We start from the raw sequence: 17,153 nt of genomic DNA on the forward strand, positions 1-17,153 counted from the left end.
TGTGGGATCCTTACCAGGTGGGATTGACGGAGGACATCGAAAGGGTGCAAAAAAGGGCAGCTCGTTTTGTATTATCACGTAGTAGGGGAGAGAGTGTGGCAGATATGATATGCGAATTGGGATGGAAGTCATTAAAGCAAAGACGTTTTTCGTCGCGGCGAGATCTATTTACGAAATTTCAGTCACCAACTTTCTCTTCCGAATGCGGAAATATTTTGTTGAGCGCAACCTACATAGGTAGGAATGATCATCAAAATAAAATAAGAGAATCAGAGCTCGAACAGAAAGGTTTAGGTGTTCGTTTTTCCCGCTCGCTGTTTGGGAGTGGAATGGTAGAGAGAGAGTATGATTGTGGTTCGACGAACCCTCTGCCAAGCACTTAAATGTGAATTGCAGAGTAGTCATGTAGATGTAGATGCAAGTGGCATAACATGCAGTATATACTGTCACAACTGCGCAGTGTAATTTTACAATCAGTTATTTGCATTCAGATTACGCTGATACTGAAGTACTATACTCCCTGGTTCACTTGCTGTGCCAACATTCCAGTACCGTCTTTCATTTAACATCAAATTACGCACTCTCTGTGTTTGGGCCATCACCTCCAGCTATTCCTTGGTTGCAAACACCACCGTTATTCTCCGCCTCACCGCCTCAATATAATATCCATTAGGGTAATAGTTATGGGTCCACCAAGTGCTCAGTCTTACCCAAACGTTCACATCTTTCACTTAAGGTTTTAACGCTTCTGAAACATACAAAGCAATCATAATAACAAGCACAGGAAAGGAGTACACTAATTACCGCTGACTAATTAAAATAAAGGTACTGACGAGATATCACTGTAGCGACGCTCCTTGCTCTACTCACCGGTGTGCACAATAACATACTCTCGTTACCTTTCGTTCTCTGGCTTCCTCTCTCCATTCGACAAATGCTGCACTTACTTGTCTTCCTTGAGGCATCCTCTCGGATGGGTACTAATTAATCAACCTCTTCTGAAAAAAAAACAAAAAACACAAAATTCCTGGCACTGCACGCCCATACGCGCTTCTGACCACAAAATAATACCAAGTACAGTGCGCCCAAGCCCGCAACTGGCGAATAAATCGTGAGCACAACGCATCATGTAGTTGGCTTCTAATCCCTAACACCTCAAGCTTCCTCTCTTTAAGTCATGAGACAACTTTCATCAACTAAAACGTAATCCACCGTAGATACTTAGCACAGCAAATCCAATATCGAAATTCCGCTGATAATCACACTTGAACATGTAACTTTCCCGAATAACGTCTAGACACTAGATGACTCATTACAACCAGTGAACATAACTGTACCATTTCTGAGCACGCTACTAAACTTCTGTCACTTGCCTGACCTCCCTCAATCAATTTTTTAAGGTCCTTTAAATATCTTTAAATTAGTCACATGGTGCATCCTGCGTGAACGCTTACTCCTCAAGGTCTCAATCTCAACTACATTCGGGTGCAAAATTCTTCGGACTCTGAATGGGCCACAATTCACGTTAAAGAATTTCTTGCACAGGTATTCGTGCTTCTTACATGGCCGGTGGGATTCTACCAATACTTTTCCCCCAACGAATAAATTCATTTCTCTAATTATACCTTTCTGTCGTTGTTTCCTTCTTTGAGCCTGTTTCCTTATCTGCTCTATAGCTGACCGTACCACCTCCGCGTGTCTTCTAATCGCCGCTGGGGGGAAAAATTAACAAGCTCCCTGGTTCTGTCGGTGGGTGCTCTATTCTTCAGAACAAGGACGGGGGACTCACCTGCAGATTCGTGCGGGAGATTGTTAATTATTTCGTGGAATTCACTCAGGAACTCGTCCCACCTACGATTCTGCTTATGGCAGTACAATCTGCACATTTTATTTAGTTCTTTAATAACCCATTCATTTGGGTTCGAGGACAGGCAAATACGCGAGGGGGACACTGCCCTTTTTTTTTTTTTGCGTAACATGTGATCGGAACTGTACCCCATTGCCCGAGATGACATTGTCTACCTTTCCAACGTCCGCCAGAAACTTCTCTACGAATGGTTTGGTTATCGACTTCGCCACTGCATGCCGCAAGGGCGTTAAGGTCACATGTTTCGAAGTAAGCTCTACCGTCACGAGTACGTACCGAAAATCGATCGCGTGACAGGAAGTGGGCCTAGTAAGTCCGTAGCGGCAAACTTTAGGCATATGCGAATCAGTTTGGGCGGGTCATACGGTGCATTTAAGAACTGATTTCGTTACACTAACTCTTTGAAATAAACCGTCGGATGCTGAGGATTAGCTTAGTCATCAAAATGCCAATCTTCACTCGGTCTTGAGTGCTCTTCGACCAAAACTCGTCGAAGAATGTCTGCCCAAACTCTCTGTATGACCGACAATCTCTCATTAAAATCCCAACTCTTGCCGCCGCTTCGCTACGGAGAAACCTGCAGATGAAATTCCATGAGGAAGGGAATGCATCTTGGAATGCATCTTGGAATTGATCGATCCACAAGCGGGGATGAATTTCACCAGATGGGTCAGGAAAGACACTGTATTTTTGCACTGAGAGTTAAGTGCCGCATATTTTCGTCATCCTCGGCCTCGCTGATCTCGTCTTCGTTGTGCGGCCTCCGTGAAACGTTCGCGTCCCGCAGGCGGCACAATCTTTCACTAAGATGTAGCAAATCGTTCGCTCTGTCTCGTCTCTTCTCACGTTCATCGCAGTGTTGTCTATTGACGGCCGACATTCTACCCTGGATTGCCTCGCTACGCCCCCTCACCTGGTGCAGTTCATGTAACGTCCTTCGATTTGCTTTGTTACTTTCGTTTTGATCCTCCTTGAAACGCAGCAGTGACTGCTTCCAGTGTTTCATAATAAGATGTTAAGTAGAAGGCTCTTATGGTCAAACCGTTAATCCTATGAAACCAGTACATAGAACCTTTATTTGTGGATAATTTTGTGTTCTGCAATTTTGTACTGAAGTAATTTGCACATGAATGAAAACATTTTCTGTAAAAATGTGAAAAGCTGATTTTGCCGTAATTTTCTAATGTTGCGGACGAAACTCCAGTCTTATCGATAGGGACTTTTAGTATGTTGTTTAGAAAGGTGTTGAGAATTCTGTACAAAAATCCAGTTCATTACTAATTTTCCCCTGAACGTCAGAGCTTGGTCTGATTTGAGTGGGGTCACTTCCATTAAGCATCTATTGTCCACTGTGGTTATACCACCGAAATAACAAAATTGTTGCACTGCTCAGTTCTGGCGTCGTCCATTTTCACATTGGTTTTAAATCTTCACAAGTTTTTTGAACTACAATTACATTTGTTTTCTGTTACAGGAAATGGAAAAAAATGAAATTTATTATTAACGTCATCAGATGCAGCACTTTCATCATTAATATACTTGAAGGGAAAATGCGGGAAAGAAAAGTAAAGGACGGACTACAATGAAGTATTTGGAAGGTATCGAGAAGAGGATAGGATGTGACATTTACACGTAACTGAAGCAAATAGCCAATAACAGAAGAAGGCATTAGCCTTTAGAATATTTATGTATTTTTACGTATGGAACTAATAGTTTAGCAAACGAATTGATGCCTATTGGTTTATTCCATAATAGCATCTTACTGCAAATACTGCAAGGCAATTGGGAAAACATACACAGCACGGCTTATGCATAGTACTCATAACGCTTCTGTCAACAATCTCATCCTACGTTATGAGTATAATATGGATTGTGAATAATATTACCGTTTCACCGGTAGTCCTTTTCACGCACACAGAAATGTTGGTTTGATTTTAAGTACCCATATAGGTTCATTTCGGTAAAAAAGTCTAGTAGCGCCTTGCATTTTATACAGAAGCTGATGGAATAGTCTAGGCACTTAGTTCATTACAACATCTGTTTTAATGTCGGCCAACTCCGACACAGCCATATGTTTTTATATTCCCTGTAAATGGTTTCCAGAGATTCCCTGCAACGCTTTTTGTCAATACGGCAATTGTTGATACAGAATGGTTGACCTGAAGGGGAATATAGCAGTTTTATCTTGACTCCATGAAAGGAGAATGTCCCGTCTTGCCACAGTTAATAGAAATGTGTGTGGTGTCATCCCTTATCTGTATTTTTCTATGGGTTACATTAGAAGTGCAACCACAATTTTCTATTACTCTTTCCGTATAATGCTTATTTTTTTCTGAGAGTATATCAAGTGCTTATGCCACGAATTTCGATTAGTCCATCTGTATAAATTCAGAATATCCTACATTACCATTTCGTATTCATAGTCAACATTTTTTCCACGTTTTTCCGTATTTCACCATATCTCTCCATATCATCCACTCTTTTATCCATTTTTCCTTATTTTTATCCATATTCTAGTAGCAGAGGTGCAAAAATGTTTACGCTTTTATTGCGTTCCCTATTAAGTTTCTTTAGCTTCCAATAGTGATTCGGATCCTTCCATCAAGCGAGAAAGTTTCTACAATGTGTCCGGAAGATCACTTCTTTCTCTTCTCTTTGTCCCTCTTCTTCCTCCGAATAGCAGTCTGAAAGAAAATCTCCATCACACAATGCTAACTGCCAGAATCGACAATTACATACGCTAAAAGACATAAATTTGGATGCTGACGTTAGGTGTCCTAAATATAGGTTTATGACTAGTGATTATTACAAAAATTTCACTCCGTGACCACTTGCCAACGATGACATCCATTTGTACTTTCTCATAACTTAATAACAAAGACTACAGTCGAACTACGGCTGGCAAAACTTCATACATATTCTCTACAGCCACAAGATTTATCTAACAGACAGAAATCACAATAATACATAGGGAATTGACTTTATTGTATTAAAGACAAACATACCTCAATTACTCTATTGTGTTTGTCAGTTTCGTATGTCCAGTCAGTAAACCAGTTTAGCACAACTAATGCAGATCTGCCCTACGAGTTTTGTGGAACGACATTCATGGTATTGGCACGTGAATACTGAGTGTGTTTCCCCATCGTCTGTGAATAGGCGCCTTGTGTTGAGAAAGTAATATGTCTGAGGCAAGTTAAACACTTTACTAACCTAGTAACGACTCAGTTCTGCAGGTGGATGTATACAAAGGAGAAAATTATCTTAAAATGCTTTTCTATTCCAGTCTATAATCACAAATGAATTCTTTAGACGATGACCGGTTTCAGTCTGTAATGACCGTCCTCAGATCTAAAATATATAAATATATACATCTAGTGAGCAGTGTGTCTTTTAAGATAAAATAGCAATATGTATCACAATATACTGTCATACACCAGCGAAATTTACAGATAAAAAATGGTATAACGTACCTTTTTTACACCATGTTCTAAAGTGATACGGCCATAATGGCATCGTCAAAATATATAAATATAATCAGCATAGCATCGTCACATAGATTTAAAATATGGTGTAGAATAGGCCACATCGTCCACATAGTGATTATTGCCAACTAGCTACTGCGGTACAGTAGCATCCAGAGCCCTGTTTGCCTACATCCTCCCTAGATGTCGGTACTGTGGGCTTGCTTATATGTAGTCATCATTTACGCAAAAACATTATCTGATAAAAGCACATTAGATAAAATGCATGAAGCAGACTTATTAAAATTGATGATTATCATAGAAACCTATGATAATCTGCTTCATGCATTTTATCTAATGCATGAAGCAGACTTATTAAAATTGATGATTATCATAGAAACCTATGATAATCTGCTTCATGCATTTTATCTAATGTGCTTTCATCAGATTATGTTTCTGCGTAAATGATGACTACATATAAGCAAGCCCACAGTAGCGACATCTAGGGAGGATGTTGGCAAACAGGTTTCTGGATGCTACTGTGCCCCAGTAGCTAGTTGGGAATAATCACTATGTGGACGATGGGGCCTATTCTACACCATATTTTAAATCTATGTGACGATGCTACACTGATTATATTTATATGTTTTGACGATGCCATTACGGCCGTATCACTTTAGCACATGGTGTAAAAAAGATACGTTATACCATTTTGTATCTGTACATTTCCCTGGTGTATGACAGTATATTGTGATACATACTGCTGTTTTATGTTAAAAGACACACTGCTCACTAGATGTATATATTTATATATTTTAGATCTGAGGATGGTCATTACAGACTGAAACCGGTCATCGTCTAAAGAATTCATTTGTGATCATAGACTGGAATAAAGCAATAAAAAAGCATTTTACAGTATTGGAACACTGTTTTCAGACGTGATTATGTCGCAGTTGGCGAGAAAATTATCTTATTCCCCTACCACACAACCCCTGCATAACATAACAACAGTAAATCTTTATGTACACCCATGTGCCAGAATAATTGTGCAATTTCTGCTTTGGTACTGCAGTCAGTGGTTAACTATTTTTTTTATACGAGGAATCACTTAAGATGGTAATACTGCGTTGCTTTATGCTGACAAATTGGTCACGTGATCATGACATCACTTCAGGTTACGACTCCCAATAAGTACAATACATATTGATATTACTGATTAAATTGCAGAATATGATTGGTTGGTCCATAACGTCATTTTCAATCGTATGTCACAGCACTTTCTACAGTTACAATACATCGAAGAAATCATCGTGTCCATCACTTCAAACCAGATGTTTTTATTGTGACAGAGGGAAAACTGCAAGCAACGGGAAGATGAGCATGTGTAAGTATCAAGATAGTTGAAAATTTATACACATGGGGATACTGTACAATGCTGACTGCACTGGGAAACTTCCGTGTATTAGCAGTTTGCTGTTTTGGTGTTACGGGCTGTTGTTCTTTTTTTAATGAATCTGTTACCGATTAAATAAATATAGAACTAGGCTCTTTCAGGAACAAAGTATACTGAAGAGCTATGTGACGTTCCACTTTGAAATCGCTTTGTTCATAAGGGGTGACCCTAAAATTCATTATTTACTTCACCCTTCATTTTTTATTTGTAGGCAATAGGACTGGACAATACATCGTTTGGAACCAATGTGTGTACATGTCTTGCAAGGAGAAATGTTATACAATGCTCGTAATATACTACTGTGTACGTAAACGAAACGCATATTTAATGATTCCATCATGGTGGTCAAGCTGTCACCATTACACGATTAAGCTGGGGCTCTAGAGCTGCCAGCATTTACACTGGAAGAAAAAAATGGTTCAAATGGCTCTGAGCACTATGGGACTTAACATCTTCGGTCATCAGTCCCCTAGAACTTAGAACTACTTAAACCTAACTAACCTAAGGACATCAGACAACACCCAGTCATCACGAGGCAGAGAAAATCCCTTACCCTGCCGGGAATCTAACCCGGGAACCCGGGCGCGGGAAGCGAGAACGCTACCGCACGACCACGAGCTGCGGATGTGTAACGTTTTAATATTAGTGTTATGGATGAAAAAAGAGGTAAAATTAAAATCAACGAATGTTGTTGGCTAGAAGAAGAAGAATTTCCGGATGGAATGGAGCTTATAGTTAAGGTATTTCGCAGGGGAAAGAAATTAGGTATATATTGGAATCTGAGAACTTACTTTCTTTGCGCTTGTCGAATTACTGGCTGTAAAAGGAATTAGATGATTCTAACGTACTTTTAAATCATAAGTCAAGAATGAAGGTGGATGTTATTCAAACTACACTAAAAAGACACAAAGAAAGAGTTATTTCCTGTGCGTAAGTGAATATTCAGAAATTAATAATGATATTGCACGAGAATATTTGTTTTTCTTATTTTCTAGCCTGCCAAAAACTGTGAGAAGTTTTCTGCTACGGACGATCTATGTGCAAGTGTTGTGGACAGGTAGGGGAAGGGGGGGGGTGCTTGTTGTGTAAGGAAATAAACACCTACATATTAATGTATATGAACCTCAAAGCACTTCGAGCGTTCCACCTTCATACTCACTGGGAACCGTCAATAACGAAACGGACCGTTCACTACATGTGCTTAGCAAATGAGGTATGGGTAAATAGTGACACACCCGTACACAGAATAAAATACCTCTCCATGATGCACTCCACTCCACGCAGTGTTACTGTTGTCGACTGGCGCCCAATATTCTCACAGCCCTACGACAAGAAAGCACAGCCCTTTTACTAAGCCAGCCTGGTAAAAGTCTCAGGCCAACGAGCAAGTACTCAAAAAAACCGAGCGCGGATATGATTGCATGTGGGACTGTACCACCCCTCATCCCATGGTTGTGGTAAAATGCGGCCTGCCTGTCCTATCAAAACCCTGCTTCCGGCTAGCATGTGCTGCTGGCACGTGGGCGTTCTAGGTATTTCCTCGTTGCTCTCTCGGTTTTGTTGGTCTTCAGGCCACTATTTCTCTCTCGCCCACTGTTTGTGATGTCTAGGCATTGGGGTGGGAGCATACTTCAGTTCTTTTAGCTGTGACGAGGCGGTTACTGGTGGACAGCGTCCATGCAGTGGTACTGTGTCCTCAGCCACCTGAATTATCGTGAAGACGATTACACATACGCTTTTAGTAAATTTTTTAATAAAGTGCTTGTTTATCCTATTCCAACCCTATGACGTAGGAGAAACTGTTTACAGTGTGAATTTAGTGAAGTGTTGAGGGTAAAAGCAATCAGACTCTCCTCCATATTTATTTAAGTGTATATTGTAATCCTATAACGTGAAACGCCTTTGAGGAAATCTCATAGTGACGTCACAGACCAATAGTATAGGAATAACTTAGATCTGGTACTTAGCAAAATCGTATTCGTTAAATAATGGTCTTTGAATTCAATCACCTCGTATTTTCAAACTCATATGTGATCTGGAATACTGGGTGGTGGTGCGTACGAAAAACATCATGATATCATTAAATCAATGTAAGTCTGCTGATAACAGACACACACTATGATGTTCCACACACACTAATAATGTATGGGTGACGTACTTTTGGATAATGCAAGAGACTATTTGTTTACGTATCATGATGTGGTGAGTTAATTTGTACTTACATGAGGGTGTTCATTTTACTTTTATCAAAAAAGGGGACATTTCAAAAAGTTTAGAGAAATTCCTGGGACAAACAAGGCAAAAAACTGGATACAAACTGTATAATATGTAATGGACATAGTTTACCTTTACATCACGCACTCTGATGACTCAAACAATACAACTTTTATTCAGCTGCATTGTTACCGCATTTTTTCACTTTTATGCATTTTATCAATAGCTGTATTTTCTTTTGGTATTGTGTCATAAAAATCAGCACATCATACACCATTAAACTGTATTTTGGCAATAAGCAATGCCTTAACTGTCGCACATTTCATTCTGTTTTTCTTTTTTTCATATGACTACAAAGAGTCCACTAAAGAAAACACACGTTCCACAGCATTTAACCCAGGAATTTCCAGACAAAACTCTGCCATATGAATCACATTTCTCAAGTTAATGTTTTTACTTTTGAAAAAGGCAAACATTTTAAACAACATTGCACTAACGCTTTCATTGCCTCCTCCTTCACTTTTTATTAAGTTCTGTATACATGAAAATTCATCGAAGAATTCATCTCCGTCAACAGAAAAATTTGATCGCTGTTTCTAACACAGGCACAACAGTCCTGAATATTCTTCCACTATAGCTGCTCCTTTCCAGTGAACACCCAGTGAAATGCTTTAAAGGTGTGACAAATTATAACCAGCATTCATTAATATACTCATTGGAAGAGTCATAGAAGATACCAGCATAACTATGAAATTCTTCAACACTAATTTCATCCTCTTCCTCTAGCTTTCTTACCTGCTCATGTACAAGTGATGTGAGAAATTTTCAGACTTTCTACATTATAATTTGCCCCATAATTTGTTTATTTTTTGACACACTTCCACTACTATGATTTATTGTTTCTCAGTACACTTCATTGTTGTGGAGAAATATTTTAACTAGCTAACAAGAAAATCTAAAATGACATTTCTCAAAGAAATGTTTAAGGATAAGAGGACACTTATCAAGTGAAATGAAATACTATTTTAAACCAGGAAATAAATATATAATCTTTTCCAGTGCTGGTAGCAGAGATATCCATCTTGTCTTGCTGTACACGAGTATAGTTCTGTATTCTGTTTCAGTTGTCTTACAAATGACTTAAGAGATTCAACCCTATTATATATGTGCGAAAATGCTGGTAGATTGTGTACACAATTAACTGGCAGTCAATGGGTAAGACGTCTGAGCCTGGGTGTAAGGAATTGTTTACTACATGTGCTGGACAGACAACCAACACCTATAATATTATTCACCGTCTTCTGTTAGACTTTATAGGATGTTTCGTTTTTTCCTTTCCTCTGTTTACCATCAAAATTGATGTTAGTGTTGTCTGCAGAAACTGCAACGACATTTCCCTCAAATTCGTATTTCCTTAAACTCTCCAGCACATAACTATGAAGTAAATCTGAAGTTCCTCCAGACAAATTAACCAATTCGAGCACTTTCAGCATTACACTATTTTCAGGGTTTTACGTAGTAGTCATACTGTTATTTGTACTTTTCGTTTGGACAGTCATGCGTTGTTTCTTCGTCTTAATATGATTCACAATGTCAGACCTTCCACCATGTCAAATAGCGAATTTTGATTTACACAAACTCCCCTTTTAAATTGCTGTTGAAATTGCATTTTCGTTTTGGCATGGTGAAACAGTAGTGACTGCACAGATTTAAAGCTGTCACTTATCCGCTATAACGTCTTCAGACTGTTTACAACAACCAATCGAAAGTACAACATGAATCTGGACTACCAGCAGTGCTAAACATTAACACTGTGGCGACGAAATCAAGCAGCAGTGGTGTAAAGTATCTCTAGGCGGAAAGGCGGACTAGAGGAGGATAACTTTGTGACTGTGATGTTTAAAGATTTCCCGGCGTACTAATTGTTCCATAAAAAAACGGGAGAACTGCCGGATATCAATAACGTCCTGCCACGATATTTCGGCGCAGAGTCTTCTGGCCATCTTCAGGTGAGTACCACTGTAGTACTATTACAGTGGCACTCACCTGAAGAAGGCCAGAAGACTCTGCGCCGAAATATCGCAGCAGGAATTTACTGATATCCGGCAGTTCTCCCGTGTTTTTATGGAACAACTTTATGACTATTCGTAAACTAGTTGTATGTAATTGCTTTGCTTGCTGTATTGTTTTCACTATCTCCTTTCGAGTTAACGAGGAAATAAAGTGTTAAAAGTCATCACAACTTTAATTAATTGTCGAATGTAGTATCCAGATCAGTAAATAATTAAAGTTTGAAAACAAGTTCTACAAGTGGCGCTTTAATTACGCCGACAATTGCAAATCAGGCATCCAGTAGAGTAAAACACCTTAGTCAAGCGGAATCACAACAAAACGGGACTTTTGAGCGACCCTAAAAAACTTTTACTACAGTGGGAAATTTTGGAATGAAACGGGAATGTCCCTACAAATGGACACCATAACTTACATGTCTTCTTACTCTTTTTATTCTGCCTGCTGCTGCTTGCGTATCGTGCTGACACTCTCACTATGATGATCATATCATGTATAATGCGGGCCGTGCGGTTGCTCTAGTAATACAAGGAGAAGGGGAAGGGGGAGGGGTGGGGGAGCATGAGTCTTATTGGTTCAGATTGAAAGAGGAGCGAGGAGAATTCTTTTGGGTGGTAGGGACATAACAGTATACTTCCACAGATGAAAATGAAATGGTCGTATGGCATTTATTGGCCGGGATATCCCCTTCGGAGTTCGGCCGCCGTGTTGCAATTCTCTTTAGTTGACGCCGCTTCGGCGACCTGCGTGTCAATGATGATGAAAATGATGAAGGACACACAACACCCAGTCCCCTGCCGAGAATCGAACCCGGGCCCCGTTGCATGGTAGGCTGTAACGCTACCGCTGCGCTACGGAGGCGGACACTTCACAAGATACAACTAAATTATTTTTTTTTTTTTTTTTGCTATCGTTTTGGCCTGCTATGGACCACGAAGATTTTTATCTCTTCCCTGATTGTGTTTTCCTCTTTTGCCAGTATATTTTCATTTTGGCTGATTGTGCTTCTTTTCTCTGTTTTGACCATTTGCGGGCAGGACGTGGAACTTGCGTAGTAAGTCAAATAAGGTTTTTAGTAATTTTGACTTTTTCTCTGGAAACTTCTCGATCCTGAATGTCATCAAATGAAATTTCAGTTTCCTGTAAATCCTTTTTAACTTGGCTTGCCTATTTTGAGTACGATTTTGTTTTTGAAATTGATGAATGTATGCGATGAGTAAGTCTTTGCGGGTTCATTCTTTCCAGATGACCAAAAAACATCATTCTCTGCTTCCTCATGCTGGTACCAGTGTCTTCTGTACTGTAAATTCACAGTTGGGTCTTCGACGGAATTCTCCGTTTTCTTAGAAAGGGGCCAAGGATTTTCCTCAAAATTTTCCGGTCTTTTATTTCAAGTTTTGTAGTGGTCCTTTCTTCGTCATGTTCAAACATTCTGATACATACAAAGTTTTAGGTTTAAAGACAGGCTTTTGCTTTTGTTTAAGTCTTTGCACAGATGAAAAGCGCCTTCTAGTTTAGAACACCTACTAAATAATGATGGATGCATGTGATCATTCCTCAGTGTTTTCGCGGAAGTGTTGTTAAATATGCATTGAAGAATTTGTTTAACATTTTAATTTCATATATTTACGTGTCATAGAATGGAAAGTGGTGTCTTTAGACAAATTTGATCTAAATTGTCAGTAGCAGTGGGAGGTTGAGATCTTGTGTCGTTGTCTCTTAAGAAACTATCACGTCACATATCAATAATGCAGCAACGTGTTTCTTGCAGCAATAGGTTATTTGTTGAACTGCATCGGACTTAGAGTGGGGGTATTTGTGGAAAAATTAGCCAAAATTGTAAATGGCACTTCGCTGCTAATTGTATTAGCTGAGATACAAAAATGGAAGACGGCCATTTTAAGCCATGAATTACGGTAATGTTGGCTATAATATATAAGTAGGACAATACTCTGTCATACAGTTCAGCAAGAAGTCTAATATGTTCTGTTATTTTTTTTCAATATGTATGAGATACTATTACTTTATAGTAATTCAGCCACACAAGCTAACATCAGAGTTGCGTACCTCAAATTATGATAATATTTACAGCCATTTTTAATTAAGTTAAGTTTACTGCTGGCCCTCCATGATCCCCCATTTCCCTCAGTACTGTGTACGTGACAAGGATGAGCAGATGCATACAATTTTCGTGGTAATAAAAGGAAGGCCGGCCGATTTGGCCGAGCGGTTCTAGGCGCTTCAGTCCGGAACCGCGCGACCACTACGGTCGCAAGTTCGAATCCTGCCTCGGGTATGGATGTGTGTGATGTCCTTAGGTTAGTTACGTTTAAGTAGTTCTAAGTTCTAGGGGACTGATGACCTCAGATGTTAAGTCCCATAGAGCTCAGAGCCATTTTTTTAATAAAAGGAGGAGGAGAGGCTGGGAGATCTCGATTCCTATTGGTCCAGTCAGCAGAGAGGAGAAAGGCACCTTTTTCCTATTCATCTAGATAAAAAGGGGGATGAGGAGAAGGAAAGGCAGAAGGGAGGGGTGAAGGCGCTCCCCAAGGAGTGGTGAGAAGGAGGGTGATGTTGAATGTAGCTCACACCATTGGCTGAGGTACAATGCCTTCTCTTACCTTGTCAGCGGAAGTCTTAGCTTCAAGATCAAACTCATCTAGAACTGTCACCGCCCCTCTGGGGTTCTTCACTGATGACATTGTTATTCACCGTGAAAGTGAAGAGATTTACAGGGCACATTGATTGAAATGAGCAGTCTAAGGAGCAGAAAATATGTATTGAGAATAAACCGAAAAAGGTGAACATAACGAGAGTTAACAGAAACAGGATTACCGATAAACTTAACATAAAAAATGATGTCCAAGAAGAAGTCAAAGTTAAGGAATTCTTCTACCTTGGAAGTAAAACAACGTATGATAGATGAAACATGAATGACAATAAAACAGTTTAGCAAAGGAGAAGAGGGCAATCCTGACCAAGAGAAATCTGCTAGAAAACAACATGTACCTTAGTCTATGGAAGAATTTTCTGAGAATGTTCGTTTGGAGCACAACGTTGTGTACAATGACTCATGTGCTGTGGCAAAATCGGAAAAGAAGAAACTCGAATTGAAACCTGGTTGTCAAGGGAAGGCAGTGTTCGGTTACGATAGTGGACGGGGCCGTAATCAGTTACTATTGGTTGCCTTTTACAGTTACACACTTTTATTTTTTAAAACAGTGATTCCAGACTCAACAATAAATAAAAAATACCACACGTTAATAGTGAAGAAATAAACAACTGTATAAATAATAGTGTTTTCAGTGCGTTGCAATTTAGCAAATCACCCTAAAATACAGATACAGATAATGTTTAAAAAACAAGCCACTGTGATCATGGCTGAAGGCCTCACACGCCAAGAATGGCAATAAATTAAGAATGTTTAAGAACTCGCTGCAATTTACAACGTACAGGTGGTGAAATATTATGAGGTAAGTGACCACAAACACAGCAGAAGTTACCATACGCCAGGAATGGCAGTAAATAAGGTTTTAAGGCTTACTGCTAAAATACAAATATCGAATTATTTTGTTAGAAGCAAAAGACCGCAATCACGGCTGATCGAATTACACCCCAGACACGGCAAATATATAAAAAATTTAGAAACCTGCTGTAAAACAGCAAATGCATGCAAAGGTTAATTAAAAGAAACAAGCAACTGACCACCAAGTGAGTGAAATAAGATGATGGTAACCTTGTAACACAACCCTCACACTGCTAGATTTATTCCAGAAGGCGACTGGAACTATTAAATATACATACATAACCTTTAATGTAGGCATTACAAGGTATAGTAATAAATAATACAATAATAAAGCACAAGGACCAGTCACAGACGCTGCTCCAGGAATCGACCTCTGATAAGGTCCGGCAACAAACATTTCGGCGAGCGATGAGATAGGCAGCCAAGAGTTGCATCCACTTTGCAAGATGGTAACTCAGACTAGTGACAGTCTAATGAATGACTAAAGATAATCTTACTGAAGCTACCTGACGTCCGATAAACAAATGCAACGATGGAACAATACGCCAAAGCCGAAACCGGCGGACTGCACTACGTCCCCAGAATACTGTTTTTAGAGCGCCCAGAACGAGAAAGGAACCACTACCAGATTTCCATCCGATTCCACAAATCCGAAAATCTGAACAAACAAGTCGCAGTACAGAACACCAGACAAAGTAATAGTAACTAAAACCCCAATCGATTTGAGTGCGAGGCAAACCGAATTGTAACCAACCAGAATCAGCAACCACACGTCATTGCGGAAACAGTCGCAAAGCGAGCCACACCGTCTGAAATCTGGTTTCGCCGGACAGAGCGGATCAGGTTGTGGAAAGGGGCCAAGGTCAATTACTGTTAGTTTTACAAGAACACACACAACTTTATTCCTCAAACCAAAGCACGGTTTTCTCTTTAAAACAACAAAGATCAATTCACGGCTGAGGGCCCAAGTAACTTCTCCAGAATAAATTTAAATGATTGCTTTTGAAACATCACGATTTAGAGTAACGAATGAAGGCCAAGTAAAATTACAATATCTTCTCGGCTAAATGCAGAAAAAATACGTCAGATCAACTAAGGAAATTCTGTAAAAGCAAGCATTTACAAATTCCGGCTAAAGGCCATATTAAGGAAAAATCAAGTTAATTCCTCATCTGAAAGCCCAATAAAAAAAATTTCTTTACGTAATAAAAGAGAGGCTTTAAAGATAAGCTTTTACACAGTACAACAGAAAAACATCTCAAGAAAACTTGAAGTATCTTGTCGACTGAAGGCCCAAACAATTACTCAAGAATAATTAAAGACAACATTAAGACAAACATTTATAGAACACGGCTGAAGGCCGTTTCAAGAATTCAAGACAATTAAAGAGAAACCTTACAGACAAGGATTTACATATTAAGGCCACCGATTCTGAAATAAACATGCCTGAAAGCCTAAATACAGAGCAACAATAATTTTAAATGAAACAGAGCTGAAGGCCTAATCTTAAAGTTGTTATGAACTTCAGCAGAAGGTGAAATACTAAACATAAAACATACAATATTAATACACAGCTGAAGGCCCGGCACAGTACCTGCGACCAAAGAAAATGACAATCACAATCAACGCCGCCAGCCGGGGTGGCCGAGTGGTTCTAGGCGCTACAGTCTGGAACCGCGTGACCGTTAGTTAGGTTAAAGTAGTTCTCTGTTATAGGGCACTGATGACCTCAGAAGTTAAGTCCCATAATGCTCAGAGCCTTTTGAACCAAACAACACCAACAGTGGTACTCAGAAGTGTTCCAGGTGTCGGCCTGGGGAATAAACTCTAACCACAGTTTAGGTGAGACAGACAGCCAAGCGTAACACTAAACAATCGGGTTGCAGCACGACCTACGGACGGCTGACGAACCAACCAACCGCCTAATCAATTCCCTTCCACCTGACCAACAGCACGACAACCCAAAGTGCCAGCGAAGACGAGGATCGCAGCAGCATTATGTTTTAATAATAGGTGTATAAACACGGTCAAGGCACAATAAACACTCAAGGAGGAAAGGAGAACAACACCAAGCTGTCGAACTACACGCCGACCGAGCGAGGTGGCGCAGTGGTTAGCACACTGGACTCGCATTCGGGAGGACGACGGTTCAATCCCGTCTCCAGCCATCCTGATTTAGGTTTTCCGTGATTTCCCTAAATCGTTTCAGGCAAATGCCGGGATGGTTCCTTTCAAAGGGCACGGCCGATTTCCTTCCCCATCCTTCCCTAACCCGAGCTAGCGCTCCGTCTCTAATGACCTCGTTGTCGAAGGGGCGTTAAACAACACTAACCTAACCTAACTACACGCCGTGCCAGACAGCATCAACGCAGTGAGGAAAACACACTGCCACCAAACTACGCTAACGACCAGGGCAGGTAACTGGAACGTTAACGGCCACAAGCCAGAAGATACCGCTGGTGCAGTTCACTAATAAATTGTAACCATTTCAAAGGTTAAACACCATACAGGGAGATGGCTGCAAAATTTTGCCGACTCCAACACACCCTCACGTTGCTG

This window comes from Schistocerca americana, chromosome 3 (genome assembly GCF_021461395.2).
Source record: "Schistocerca americana isolate TAMUIC-IGC-003095 chromosome 3, iqSchAmer2.1, whole genome shotgun sequence".
Taxonomy (NCBI): domain Eukaryota; kingdom Metazoa; phylum Arthropoda; class Insecta; order Orthoptera; family Acrididae; genus Schistocerca; species Schistocerca americana.